We start from the raw sequence: 14308 nt of genomic DNA, 5'->3' as shown, positions 1-14308 counted from the left end.
ACATATCCCCTCCCTCCTGAGTCACACCTCGCCCCACCCCTCTAGGTCATCACAGAGCCCCAAGCTGAGCTCTGTGTGCTATACCGCAGCTTCCCACTAGCTGTCTGTGTTACACGTGGTCGTGTGTATCGGCTTCCCCGGTGGCTCAGACGGTAAAGAATCCGCCTGCAGTGCAGGAGACCTGGGTTCGATCCCTGGGTTGGGAAGATCCCCTGGAGAAGGGAATGACAACCCACTCCAGTATTCTGGCCTGGAGAATTCTGTGGACAGAGGAGCCTGATGGGCTACAGTCCATGGGGCTGCAAAGAATTGGACACAACTGAGTGACTAACACACACACAATTTGTGTCTGTGTGTGTGTATGTATCAGTTCTACTTTCTCAGCTCATCCCATCCTCTCTTTCCCCTGTTGTGTCCACAAGTCTGCTCTCTACATCTGTCTCTCTGTTCCTGTCCTGAAAATAGGTTCATCAGTACCACTTTCATAGGTGGAATTTTATATATATATATATATATATATATATATGTATGTATATATGGAATTCTGTATATAATCAAGGCTATAGTTTTTCCAGTAGTCACGTATGGATGTGAGAGTTGGACCATAAAGAAAGCTGAGCGCTGCAGAATTGATGCTTTTGCACTGTGGTGTTGGAGGAGACTCTGGAGAGTCCCTAGGACTGCAGGGAGCTCCAATCAGTCCATCCTAAAGGAAGTCAGTCCTGAATGTTCACTGGAAGGACTGCTTCTGAAGGAAAAGCCGCAACACTCTGGCCGCCTGGTGCAAATGACGGACTCACTGGGAAAGACCCAGATGCTGGGAAAGACTGAAGGCGGGAGGAGAAGGGGATGACAGAGGATGAGATGGTTGGATGGCATCACCGCCTCGATGGACATGAGTTTGAGCAAGCTCCTAGAGCTGGTGATGGACAGGGAAGCCTGGCGTGCTGCAGTCCACAGGGTTGCTAAGAGTCAGACAAGGCTGAGCTGATATATATATAAATGTGTGTGTTAAAGTACGATATTTGCTTTTCCCTTCCCAACTTAACTTTGTCTATATAATAGACTCTTGGTTCAGGTTAGTCAGCACAGGAGTTTGAAAGATTGCACTGTTTGCAGAAAATTTATGGAGATAGTCCCATCGAGGCACTGACTTTCCAAAGTCTATATTGATCAGTGGGGTTCCTAATTGCTAGTTAGACTGTTAAGGAAGCCATCCTTCTTTTTTTAAGATTTATTTGTTTTCGGCTGTGGTGCTCAGGCGTCTCGCTGTGGGGGCTTCCGTTGCGGAGCACGCGCTCTGGGCCAGCAGGCTTCAGAAGCTGGAGCACACAGACTCAGGAGCTGTAGCAGGTGGGGTCTTCACGTACCGTGGATTCACTTCATGTCCCTTCCACTGGCAGGCGCGTCCTCAACCGCTAGACCACCAGGGAAACCTCTACGTCGTCCCTTTTTTCAAAAAAATTTATTTTATTTATTTTAATTGGAGGCTAACTACTTTATAATATTTTTAAGACTTTGAATCTACAACTCTGAGCGACTCTCTTTGCTAGCTCTCAATTGATCAGCCTGAGGTGCTTATTATTTTGAAACTACCAACATCAGAAAATATTCTCCAACACCCAAGCTAAATGTCATGTTAACAGAATGTGCTTTCAAAAAGATAGGAAAAGGTTTTGTAAGAAAAAGCCTTTAAAAAAAAAAAATTTCCAAACATCTAGTTTGGGGCACTCTCTTAGAGCCGTGTCAATACATTGAGCAGCGACTAGGAATCTTTTTCTAATTTTCTGAAACCAGGCTCCCCACAGATACACAGATGAGGAAAAATGATAAGATATAGCAAAGTGACCATTTCACATTCAACTCACATAAACACGTGTTGTGTCCACGCTGTGGGCATAAGGTAGGGCCAACTCTCCATTTCTTTGGTTGACCAGGGAAATTTCTCAATTCCGAAAGTCCAATCATTCATCATTTCAGCTGTCAGGACACTCAACAAAACGATGCATTTGCACGGAAAATATTTGTACTGTGTCTCCCAGAAAATCTGGTTCTTGAATGGTCGTCTTCAATGCTTTGTAGGTATCCACAGATGGCGGCAGTAACCTTCTGAACACACACACTCACACGCACACACACACACACTCACACACACACTCACACACGCAAACACCACAAGCTTACAAACCGTGCATAACTGTGGGGACCTAAGCCTTTCCTCTGTGACGCTTGTCCTCCGGGGATGAGCTTCTTCCCAGATTCCCCCCGGCAACCTTTTCTGTCGTGTTTATCTCGGTGCCCATGGATACAGAACTTGGTCCCTCGTCAGAGCTGGCTCATTCAAGCTTCTCATTCACTGGCTCCTGAATGGTGTGCTACGTGTGGTTGCAACTACGTAGTGATTTCATTCAGTCACAGCACGGTACACCAGTCAGTTACCATCCCCAGCCCACTGTCCCAAACAAAAGCCAGGATAAGGACAAAGAACATGTAATCTGGGGCTTTCCTGATGGTCCAGTGGTTAAGAGTCTGAGCTTCCACTGCAGAGGGGCACAGGTTCAGTCCCGGGTTCATGATTAATATCCCTCATGTCTCGGCACATGCCCAAAACAGTGTCACAAAACATTGAACGACCTGGATATATTCAGTGACCTGCTTACCAACCCATCGCCCATCTCGAGTTCAAACATCTTTGGAAATCCCATTTAGGGTCTTCTTTATCTCGAAGAAGTTGTGTTGCGCAGATAGGCATTCTTAAGTGGATATGCATTTTACATTTTCACTGCCTTTTACAAAGAAAGGGTCCCATGACATCTATAATCTTGCTGGACTCGAGATTTTAAAATTAAACTGCTGTCCTCACGGTGCTTTCCTGGTGGTGTCGTTGAACCCAGGAGTGCAGTTGAAGGTTTGCCGGACACTCTGTGGATGGTCAGCTTTGGGACGTCACAGTTTCCTAACTTGTTCAGTCGCTCAGTCGTGTCCGACCCTTCGCGACTCCACGGAGTGTAGCCCACCAGGCTTCTCCATCCGTGGGATTCTCCAGGCAAGAATACTGGAGTGGGTTGCCATTACCTCCTCCAGGGGAATCTTCCCAACAGGATATAATGGCATTTAAACCCTGCCGTCTGAAAATGTATTCAGCAGCTTTGAGATCTATGTTGAAATGACAATGAGAAACATCTCCAGAAGGTGGAAACAACAAAACTCAGCAGAAGAAAAAAAAGAAGATAGTCAAGTGTTCCCCACTGTCCACTCCCTGACACTGGTGAGGGGGAAAATGCCCACGTGAGCCACGGCAGAGTGTGCTCTGGAGTTAGCTAGTTTGTCATGGACAGTCCGTCACCCTGAAAATAAAAGTGATTACTTCCCAGACTTGAGGAAACAAACTCTCCCCCTGGATGACGTGCCCTTTCCATCTTTCAGGGACCGCGAGTATAATTATCGGACGATGTCATGAGGGAACTTAAACATTGTTTTAACCTTTCCTTTTTTTCACCCTTTCCTGACTTTGAAACATGGCTTTTTCTTTTTTTAAAATCGAAAGGCAAAAAACCCCGCCACCTCCTCTAGGGAAGTGTGTTAGAATCTGAACAGTATAGAAGCATGTAATCTGATTATCCAGAAAAAGAAAAAAAAAAGTGAGTAAATTTATTTTAATCTTTTGATCATTAAGAAAGCCCACATTAAGTGACTGTACATCCATGCCAAATAATTACTGTGCAATTATTGTGGGTATTTTCTAGCCTATAGGTAGTAGTTTGATGGTCTTGTCGCTAAGTTGCATCCGACTCTTGCTACCCCCATGGACTGTAGCCCACCAGGCTCCTCTGGCCATGGGATTTCCCAGAGAAGAACAATGAAGTGGGTACCCATTGCCTTCTCCTGGGGATCTTCCTGACCCAGGGATCGAATCCAGGTCTCCTGCGCTGCAGGCAGATTCTTTACCGACTCATCTACCAGGGAAGCCCTACAGGGAATCCTCTCAGAGATCATTACTGTTTGAGCTGTAAAGAAACAAGGTGAAGGAGAGAAATGACTCAGAGACCTGATACCGTATGGAAATCAGGCTTCTTTGATTCCAAACTTGTCCATCTTCTTCTTGGACTGTGCCTTGCACTGCCTACTTATGAAATCGGTCCTGTGGTTTCAGACTTGAACCCTCCAAATGTACCATCTCTGTTGCCACTTTTACTGAAGAACTAATCCATTGATTTTCCTTTTTCTTGTGCATAAATAATAATTCCTGTCCTTTTGTAGTTCTTATTTGACACTAGATTAAATTGATTTACAATGTTGCGTTTCTGGTGTACAGCACAATGTTTCACTTTTACTTAAACCTGTATCTCTTCTTCAATTGCTTTCCTGTTTAGGTTGTTAAATAATAATGAGCAGAGTTCCCGGTACTATACAGTAGGTCCTTATTGACTATTTTATATATAGAAGTCTGTGTGTTGTTCACTTGCTCAGTCGTGTCTGACAATTTGCAACCCCATGGACGGCAGCTCCAGGCTTCCCTGTCCATCACCAACTCCCAGAGTTTACTCAAACTCATGTCCATCGAGTCGGTGATGCCATCCAGCCATCTCATCCTCTGTCGTCCCCTTCTCCTCCCGCCTTCAGTCTTTCCTAGCATCATGGGTCTTTTCCAATGAGTCAGTTCTTCAGTGGCCAGAGTATTGGAGCTTCAGCTTCAGCATCCGTCCTTCCGATGAATATTCAGGGCTAATTTCCTTTAGGTTTGACAGGTTTGATCTCCTTGCAGTCAAGGGACTCTCAAGAGTCTTCTCCAACACCACAGCTGGAAAGTATCCATTCTTGGGCACTAGGCAATGGCACCCCACTCCAGTACTCTTGCCTGGAAAATCCCCTGGATGGAGGAGCTTGGTGGGGGCTGCAGTCCATTGGGCCCCTGAGTCAGACACGACTGAGCGACTTCACTTTCACTTTTCCCTTCCATGCACTGGAGAAGGAAATGGCAACCCACTCCAGTCTTCTTGACTGGAGAATCCCAGGGACAGAGGAGCCTGGCGGGCTGCCGTCTATGGGGTCACACAGAGTCGGACACAACTTAGCAACTGAGCAATAGTTGGGATGATAAGCATCTTTTTGATAAGCCTCTTTTCAGATGCCTCTCGGCCATCTGTCTTCTTTATAGAAATGTCTGTTTGAGTCTTCTTCTGCTTTATTTTAAATGCAGCCTAGGATTTCTACCTCTTCCTCGGGGAAAATTGCATTGCAAACTATGGATCCTCAGAAATGAATGCTAGGTTAGTTTGTTCTAAAAAGAATAAAACTGTCTCTTCCCATTTCGATGCTTGGTTTTTTTTATTTCTACCTGTCTTTGGGAGAGAGGAAAGGGTGAATGGGAGGGAACTTTGAGAGCTGGGACTAAAAGCCTGATAACACAAAGTAAAATATGCAGATAAGCCTCACCCAAAGGTTTTCCGCTTTTGGAGGTGGTGACTTACTTATTCAATACCCACATCTTTTCTGAGAAAGGAGGAGATTGATTACAGCTTTTCAGGGATGTTTCAATTACTTGCCTGTGTTAGTAAGAATGTTTCTGATTAATTGCCTGACTTCAGGTCAGCCGGCCACCGTCATCTAAATCACTTCTAACAGGTGGCTGACGTCTTGACAGGCAAAGTGATGGGGGCTCCAGCAAAGCTTAATAGAAGCCACGTCAATCTGAAGTGTTAAAAAAAAAAACAACAAATAATTAAAAAGGGAGTGTTGAACCATCTTGTTGCTCCTGTTGTTCCGTTGCTAAGTCATCTCCGACTCTTTGCAACCCCATGGACTGCAGCACACCAGGCTTCCCTGTCCTTCACTGTCTCCCGGAGCTTGCTTAAACTCATGTCCAGCGAGTCGGTGATACCATCGAACCATCTCCTCCTCTCTCATCCCCTTCTCCTCCTGCCTTCAGCCTTTCCCAGCTTCAGGGTCTTTTCCCATGAGTCGGCTCTTTGCGTCAGGTGACCAGAGTACTGGCGTTTCAGCATCGGCCCTTCCAATGAATATTCAGGGCTGGCTGTTTTTAGGGTTGATTGGTTTGGTCTCCTTGCTGTCCAAGAGTCTTCTCCAGCACCACAATTTCTTTCCAATACCCAGCAGTTGGGAAATGTGTGCAAATAAATACATGCTTTTTGAAATGTTTATTGTCTTGTAAACCTTTCACACACAACTCCTGTTCTGAAAGGAAAAACAAACAGGAAAAGTATGTAGACGTACTTTTCTAGCTGTAGGAGCTAGAGTTCTTCCTTGGGCTTGTGTCTACTTGTTTAGCACCCGCAATGGATCCACCTTAACCCACCCAGGTTAAGAGAATGCTCACACCTACACTCTTGTCTGCATTGAGCTGACAGAAATAATTTGCCACGTGTTTTAGGAAAACATGAGATGGTCTCGGATAGCAAAGCCATGGTTTTGCTGTTGTGGCATGCCTTGCGAATGATCGAGTTAATATCGTCTAGAAATAAAACTGTGTTCTGCCTTTAATTCCTTTTACATGTCTTTAAAAATTTATTGATATATAAGTTGCTTTTCCAGAGAAGGCAATGGCACCCCACTCCAGTTCTCTTGCCTGGAAAATCCCATGGACGGAGGAGACTGGTGGGCTGTAGTCCGTGGGGTCGCTAGGAGTTGGACACGACTGAGGGACTTCACTTTCCATTTTCACTCTCATGCATTGGAGAAGGACATGGCAACCCACTCCAGTGTTCTTGCCTGGAGAATCCCAGGGACAGGGGAGCCTGGTGGGCTGCCGTCTATGGGGTCGCACAGAGTCGGACATGACTGAAGAGACTTAGCAGCAGCAGCAAGTTGCTTTTCAATGCTGTTAGTTTCTGCTGTAGAGGAAAGCAATTCAGTTATAGATAGATACAGATATCCATTATTGCTTATATGATTCTCCACTGTGGTTTATCCAAGAGCACTGAATATACTTCCATGTGCTGTACAGTAGGACCTTATTGTTTATCCATCATATGTACAATAGTTGGTGTTGTGTGGTTACTCACTCAGTCATGTCCAAGTCTTTGCAACCCCATGGACCTTAGTCCACCAGGCTCACTCAGGGTGATAACGTCTAGGTCCACCCAGGTGGCAGCACTTGGCATTATTTCATTCTCAGTTTAAAGTCTTGAAGCCAGGTACCAGCAGGGAAGGTGCATTCTTTCCGCTCTGAAGTCCAGATGCCACCGTTAATTTCTCCCGACACCATTGCTTCTCACAGTCCAGAGGACGTCAGGCTCTAAGGTGTGCAGGTTGTATTGGCTACTGAATCCCCAGAGTGTGAGACTGATGCTAGAGCCACAGGCCAATAACCTGCTCTTTGAGGATCATCTCTGAGCCTTTCCTTTTAAGGGCTCTGTATATAAGAAGTGTCCACATCTCAGCGTATTGAGTAGTGACGCTGTTCTTGTTAAGTCACTCAGTCATGTCTGATTCTTTGCAACCACGTGGACTGCAGCACACCGGGCCTCCCTGTCCATCACTGACTCCCGAAGCTTGCTCAAACTCGTGTCTATTAGCATCAGCGATGCCATCCAGCCATCCCATCCTCTGTCGTCCCCTTCTCCTCCTGCCCTCAATCTTGCCCAGCATCAGGGTCTTTTCAAATGAGTCAGCTCTTTGCATCAGGTGGCCAAAGTATTGCAGTTTCAGCTTTAGCGTCAGTCCCTCCAATGAATATTCAGGACTGATTCCCTTCAGAATGGACTGGTTCGATCTCCTTGCAGTCCAAGGGACTCTCAAGAGTCTTCTCCAACACCACGGTTCAAAAGCATCAGTTCTTCAGTGCTCAGCTTTCTTTATAGTCCAACTCTCACATCCATACATGACTCCTGGAAAAAGCACAGCTTTGACTGTCCGGACCTTTGTCGGCAAACTAACAACATATATGTGTGTTATATATAGAAATATTTGGCCATCCTTTATGCAGCTGCTCCAGTCTTTTCTTTTTCCTCTGTCTCGCTGTGTTTCCATGTCAGTATTTGTATCGAATTTCTCTGCTCTGTTAATACACAATTCTCTGTGCCCTACGGTCAAACTTGGTCCCTTTAAACTGGAGCAAAGCTGCTTTTCAGGGTCTTTTGAAGTCTGATCATTTTCAACGCTCCCGATAGCATTTTTGTCATGCTTGAAATTTTACACAAAATTCCTCAGGATGTTACCTCTGAAGAAGGAAAATAAACAGTTGTCGGATTGCTTAAGGATGGGAATTCTAGGCTGCAGAAATTTGGCAATCATTAACTCTGTATGCATTTCACTAGATTTTTGTCTGGTGGTACCAGGTGATAGTTATAACATAAAAGGAGATACAGCTTCAGAACTGTTTACTATTTAACTCAGTGTAAGTTTTAAAAAGGTAAGTATTCTAACTACAAAATTAGGTGTAGCCTCAGCGACTCAATGGACATGAGTTTGAGCAAACTCCGGTAGTTGGTGATGGACAGGGAAGCCTGGCTTGCTGCAGTCCATGGGGTCGCAAAGAGTCGGTCAGGATTGAGTGTCTGACAGCCTCAAATAGAATGTATGACTGATTCATTTCACTGTATAGTTGAAACCAGCACACCACTAGAAAGCGGCTATACTCCAATAAATATTAATTTAAAAATTAGGGAAACAGAGAGAGAGAAGCCAGTATAAACTGATTTAAAAAGGAACTAATATTTCCCTTTACTCTTCGAATGGGTTTTAGAAATCTCTCTTCAAAAATAAAATAGTAAATCAACTATAATTCTGTTTCTTACTATGTGAACTTCAAAATCAAAATAAAAAAAGGTCTAGGTATTAGCAGGGTCATTTTAAATGTATTAAGGAAAGTACTATCATCTGGAATATAATCTAACATGCTAAATGTATTCTCTTAAAAATGATGCCTATTTGGCTGGGTTTTTTTTTTTTTTTTAATGGTAATAAAATTTCAAGTTAGCATTTTAAGATTCCATGCAGTGGGTAAAATTTGAAAGCAGTGGTTTTGTAATTTTCTCTCTTTTTTTTTTTTTTAAGAATGTTGACTTTTTAAAAATTGTATAGCTGATTTACAGTTTGGCTACTATTGCAATAATTAGGACAAGTTGTTTGACCGTCTTGAACAAATCTCTTGTATTTTTACTAATGCTTCTGTTTCCTTTTTCTATCAATTATGCGGGACTACTTACGTGTTAACATGATTATATTAATTAAACTTAAATTGTGAATTTCTCTGGTTTTCCGTGCATTATCTATCAGGTTTTAATTTTTTTAATTTATTTTTTAACTGAAGCATAATTGCTTTATAGAATTTTGCCGTTTTCTGTCAAACCTCAGCATGAATCAGCCATAGGTATACATAATGCCCTCTCCCTTTTGACACTCCCTCCCATCTCCCTCCCCATCCCAGCCCTCTAGGTTGACACAGAGCGCCAGTTTGAGCTTCCTGAGTCACACAGCAAATTCCCGTTGGCTCTCTCTGTTACATATGGTGATATAAGTTTCCATGTTACTCTCTCCATACACCTCTCCAATTGACAAACCTCAAATTTGTCTATTCCTTTTTCAAGGAGCCTGTTACTCTGGTAACAGGCTTCCCAGGTAGTGGTCAAGAACCCACGTGCTAATGCAGGAAATGTAAGAGACTTTGTTTGCATTGGGTCGGGAAGATCCCCTGGAGGAGGGTATGGCAACCCCCTCCAGTATTCTTGCCTGGAAAACCCCATGGACACAGGAGCCTGGTGGGCTATAGGCTGTGGGATTGCAAAGAATCTGGCATGACTGAAGCGACGGAGCACGCACGCACGCACGCACGCACGCACGCAGTAGGTGCATAAGCGTTGAGTATTTTATATCCTCCTAGTGAACGGACATTTTTACTGTCAAGAAGTAACTCTTTCCCTTTGGTAGTAGTCTTTGCTATGAAACACTGTGTGTTGGGTATAGTCAAAATGAAAACTCGCTCAGTCGTGCTCAGCCCTTTGCAACCCCGTGGACTATATAGTCCATGGAATTCTCCAGACCAGAAAACTGGAGTCGGTAGCCTTTCCCTCCTCCGGGAGATCTTCCCAACCCAGGGATCGAACCCAGGTCTCCCACATTGCAGGCGGATTCTTTACCAGCTGAACTATAGAACCGCATCAAATTTCATTTAATTGAGGTAGCATGGTGTATGGAGAAGGCAATGGCACCCCACTCCAGTACTCTTGCCTGGAGAATCCCGTGGACAGAGGGGCCTGGCGGGCTTAAAGTCCACGGGGGTCACAAAGAGTCAGACACGACTGAGCTAATAAAGCTCTCACTGCTATTATCGATACAACAAGGTTTGAAAGATAAACTGTTTGTCTCTTAATTTTTGTCTCATTGGTTTTTTGTCTTCTTTTGCATTAATTTTGTTTATGATTCCATTTCATTTCCTTTGCAAGTTCGTTAGTTGTAATACTTTATTCTGTCTTTTTTCTGGTTGCTTTCAAATTCATAATAAATATGATTCACTTATGACAGGCTACGTTTAAGTGACAATGTATTTCACACACAGATTAAGAATATTTCCACAGTGTCCTAGCCTTCTCTCCTCTTGAATTTTGTGCTACTGTCCCACTGATTTTTGCATTTTATGTTAAATTCCATTTACTAGATCTTATTTGCTTAAAGAATCAATTATAGGAGAAATAATAAGAGAAATATTTACCATGTATGTAAACTGTCACATTTTTGTAATATTTGCTTAAGCAGTCTATTATCTTTAAAAGAGATGTAAATAAAGAAATCTCACGTGTTTTCAGTATAGTTCCAACTACTGATTTCCTTCATTCCATTGTATAAATCCATATATCCAACGTCACACCTGATAATATTTTCTTTCCCTTGAAGGGTACCCTTAACATTAACTGCAGTGTAGTCCGTCCTGATGGATTCTTTCTGCACTTTTATGTTTGACAATTCCAACATTATCTTTCATCTTTAAATACATTTTTGTTGTATGATATTTTGAGCTTTTATTTTTTTAATTTTTATTGACGTATATAGTTGATTTACTGGAGAAGGCAATGGCACCCCACTCCAGTACTCTTGCCTGGAAAATCCCATGGATGGCAGAGCCTGGTGGGCTGCAGTCCATGGGGTCACTAAGAGTCGGACAGGACTTAGGGATCATGTTCACGGGTCATTTGTCCTGTCGAGTCTAAGCAACTGGTAACTCCATTCAACGAATTTGTCATTCCACACAGTATTGTTCTCACGTCCCGATGTTTAATTTGGATCTTTTTATGACTTACATGTCCCTAACTTTGTGGGCATTATTAAATGCAGTTATAGTAACTCCTTAAAGTCACTCTGTGTGTATTGTTCTATCTGGGTCATTTGTGGGTCCGTGTTGATGTCTTTTAAGGCGCTTCAGTCGTGTCTGACTCTGTGCGACCCCACAGACAGCAGCCCAGCAGGCTCCCCCGTCCCTGGGATTCTCCAGGCAAGAACACTGTTGATGTCTTTATTTCACTCTTTGCTTGATCGGTTGTGCTTTCCAACTGCTTCTCCTGGCTGGAAATTTTTGTTTGGATGGCAGACATGGAAAAATTAACCCTGCTCGGCCTTGAATCTTTTTGTGTTCTACATGGTTGAGTTTACCTCTAAGACGCATAAAGGCGTATGGACCTCGAAGGTATTTGGGATCCAATTCAAGACCTCTGTAATAAGGCAGATAACAAACTACTCATCATTGGACCTAAAAGTTAGGTTTATGCTATACCGTCAGCTATTAGGGGCTTGCCTGATGGCTCAGACAGTAAAGAATCTGTCTGCAGTGTTAAGAGACCTCGGTTCCATCCCTGGAAGCTTTGGAGAAAGAAATGGCAACCCTCAGTCTGTAACACTCACAGAGATTTAAGAAAATCTCTCCTCCCCAAGCAAATAAATTCTAGATAACTGAAGTGAAAAATGTGAACAGATTAAGCGTGCAGAAGGTGGATTCGGTGATGTAAAATCGTGTTCGTGGAATATTTAAGTAGAGAAGAATTTGTTTTGAACTTAAATGCAGGGCATGTTCTATTTCACGTTGTGTTCCTGAAACTTGCGGACGATTCTGGGGAGCAGGAGTGACCCCTGCAGGAAGGTTGTGGCTAAAATAAAACAGTTTTCAAGATAAGCTCTTCCATCTGCTGATTTGTATTTGACTCATTGCGTTGAGTCATTGTGTCCAGAGAATTAGCAAGAGGCTGTTCCTGCCGGTGCTTTGTGAATCACACCCTTGTTACCGACTCCTGAAAGGATGCTGAAATTCTGTCAAAGGATGTGGAAACCGCAGGCTGAAATGGATAGGGGGTTTCTTCCTATTTATGGCACTTTACTGATCCTGCCTTCTGAAACAAAGTGTGTTTCTCTCTCCTGGGATTATAACATTTAACCCTGAAAATGTGGCCTTCCTTGGTGACTGCGATGGTAAAGAATCCGCCTGCAATGCAGAAGAGACTCGGGTTCCATTCCTGGGTCTGGAAGGACCGCCCCCCTCCCCACCCTGAAAGGAAATGGCAACCCACTCCAGTATTCCTGCCTGGAGAATCCCCTGGACAGAGGAGCCTGGAAGGCTACACAGTCCAGGGGTTTGCAGAGTCAGACAGGACTCAGCAGCTAACACCTTCACCTCACTTTTTCCCTTCAGTGATACTACATTCTAAAATAATGTCTCTATCTTTTTCTATGTTCAACCCCAGAAACACAGTTCTTTTTTTTTTTTTTTTTTAAGCAAGAATTTCCAGGGGAAAAATATTTCTCTCTTTATTTCTTTGCTAGCAAAAAGGCAGTTTTCCCCTAACGGTGAATGAGGCTTATTAAAGAGCAAGACACCACAGTCCAGAACAGTGTGTGTGGGTGGGTTCATATGTATGTATGAGGTTGTGTGTCTGTGGGAGTCATCTTTCCCCTTCACAGTGGAGGGGTCACCCTATAGAGGAAATCAGCAGGTATCTTAGTTTCCTAGGGCTGGGGTCTTGAACAGTAGAGATTTATGTCTCTCCTGGAGGCTGACATCTGAGACCCAGGTGTGGGCAGGGCTGGACTCTCTCCTGGGCATGTGGACGGACGTCCCCTCCCTGAGTCCTCACATGGTCCTCCCTCCGTGTGTCTGTATCCTGATCACCTCTTCTTATGAGGACCCGAGTCCTATGAGGTCAGGACCCAGCCTGATGCACAAAGGTTGTTTGTTTAAACTCAATGACCTCTGAGTTTAAATAAGTCCTCATTCCAAAGGTCACATCCACAGGTACTATGAGTTAGAATTTCAATATAGAAATATTTGCAGGCTTCCCTGGTGGCTCAGATGGTAAAGAATCTGCCTGCAATGCAGATTTTGATCCCTGGGTGGGGAAGATCCCCAGGAAAAGGGAAAGACTACCTACTCCAGTGTTCTTGCCTGGGGAATCCCATGGACAGAGGAGCCTGGTGGGCTATACAGCCCATGGGGTCCCAGAGAGTTGGACACGACCAAGCAACTAAGCCTTCACTGGGCTGTCTGCCTTCCTTTTGAGGTGTATTTAACGATTACATTTCCACCCCAGTCTGCTTGACTTCTCCCCGGAGGTACAGCCCTCTGAAGGCGCCCCAAGCAAGCACTCTGTGGACGTCAAGCGTACAGGGTGCCCTGAATGACTTCCCCCAATGGTTGGCAAGCACACAACGCTCACCACGCACCCTGACAGCTGGCAAACACCTGAGCAAGGAGCACCATCCTTCCCTGAAGCCGACAGCCACAGGCGACATCAGAGCCCGCAGGCAGAGAGAGCGGTTCACCCACATCAACTCAAAAGCCCTCTCCTCAGTGAGAGCCAGTTGGATACACTCACAGGTGAATGCTCACAAAGAAGAATCTATTTAACCCACATCACGTGCTTGACATCCGTCTACAAATACCCTTCTCCACCTTACGGTTTGTATTTTTTTTTTCCCCACGAGTGTGTGTTTCCTGGTGAAATTCGCATCCTGCTTTCCCCTCTGTCTCCATGGATAGTCTTGTTTTACTGGGAAATCCTGTTTATTCCAGTGTCAGTTCTTGTCCTGGTTTTCATTCATCTTCTGACCTTACCCTGACCCAGCTCTCCCCTCCCCACAATACCCAGAATCCAAAACAGATATCACTGCTACATCTTTGCCAAACATTACTGCCACCTCAGTGAAAGTCGCTCAGTCGTGTCTGACTCTTTGTGACCGTATAGTCCATGGGATTCTCCAGGCCAGAGTACCGCCCTGGGTGGCCTTTCCCTTCTCCAGGGGATCTTTCTAACCCAGGTCTCCCACATTACAGGTGGATTCTTTACCAGCTGAGCCACCAGGGAAGCCC

The 14308-nt window shown here is 44.4% G+C and overlaps 1 long non-coding RNA gene across 1 annotated transcript in view; it reads left to right on the top strand.

Moving 5' to 3' along the window:
- Window positions 1-14308, top strand: part of LOC105605322 (uncharacterized) — a 128418-nt gene that overhangs the window by 87522 nt on the left and 26588 nt on the right. The gene's annotated exons all lie outside the window — the stretch shown is intronic.

Source organism: Ovis aries, chromosome Y (assembly GCF_016772045.2).
Source record: "Ovis aries strain OAR_USU_Benz2616 breed Rambouillet chromosome Y, ARS-UI_Ramb_v3.0, whole genome shotgun sequence".
In the NCBI taxonomy this organism is placed as follows: Eukaryota; Metazoa; Chordata; class Mammalia; order Artiodactyla; family Bovidae; genus Ovis; species Ovis aries.
This window is presented reverse-complemented; position numbering and strand designations above follow the sequence as displayed.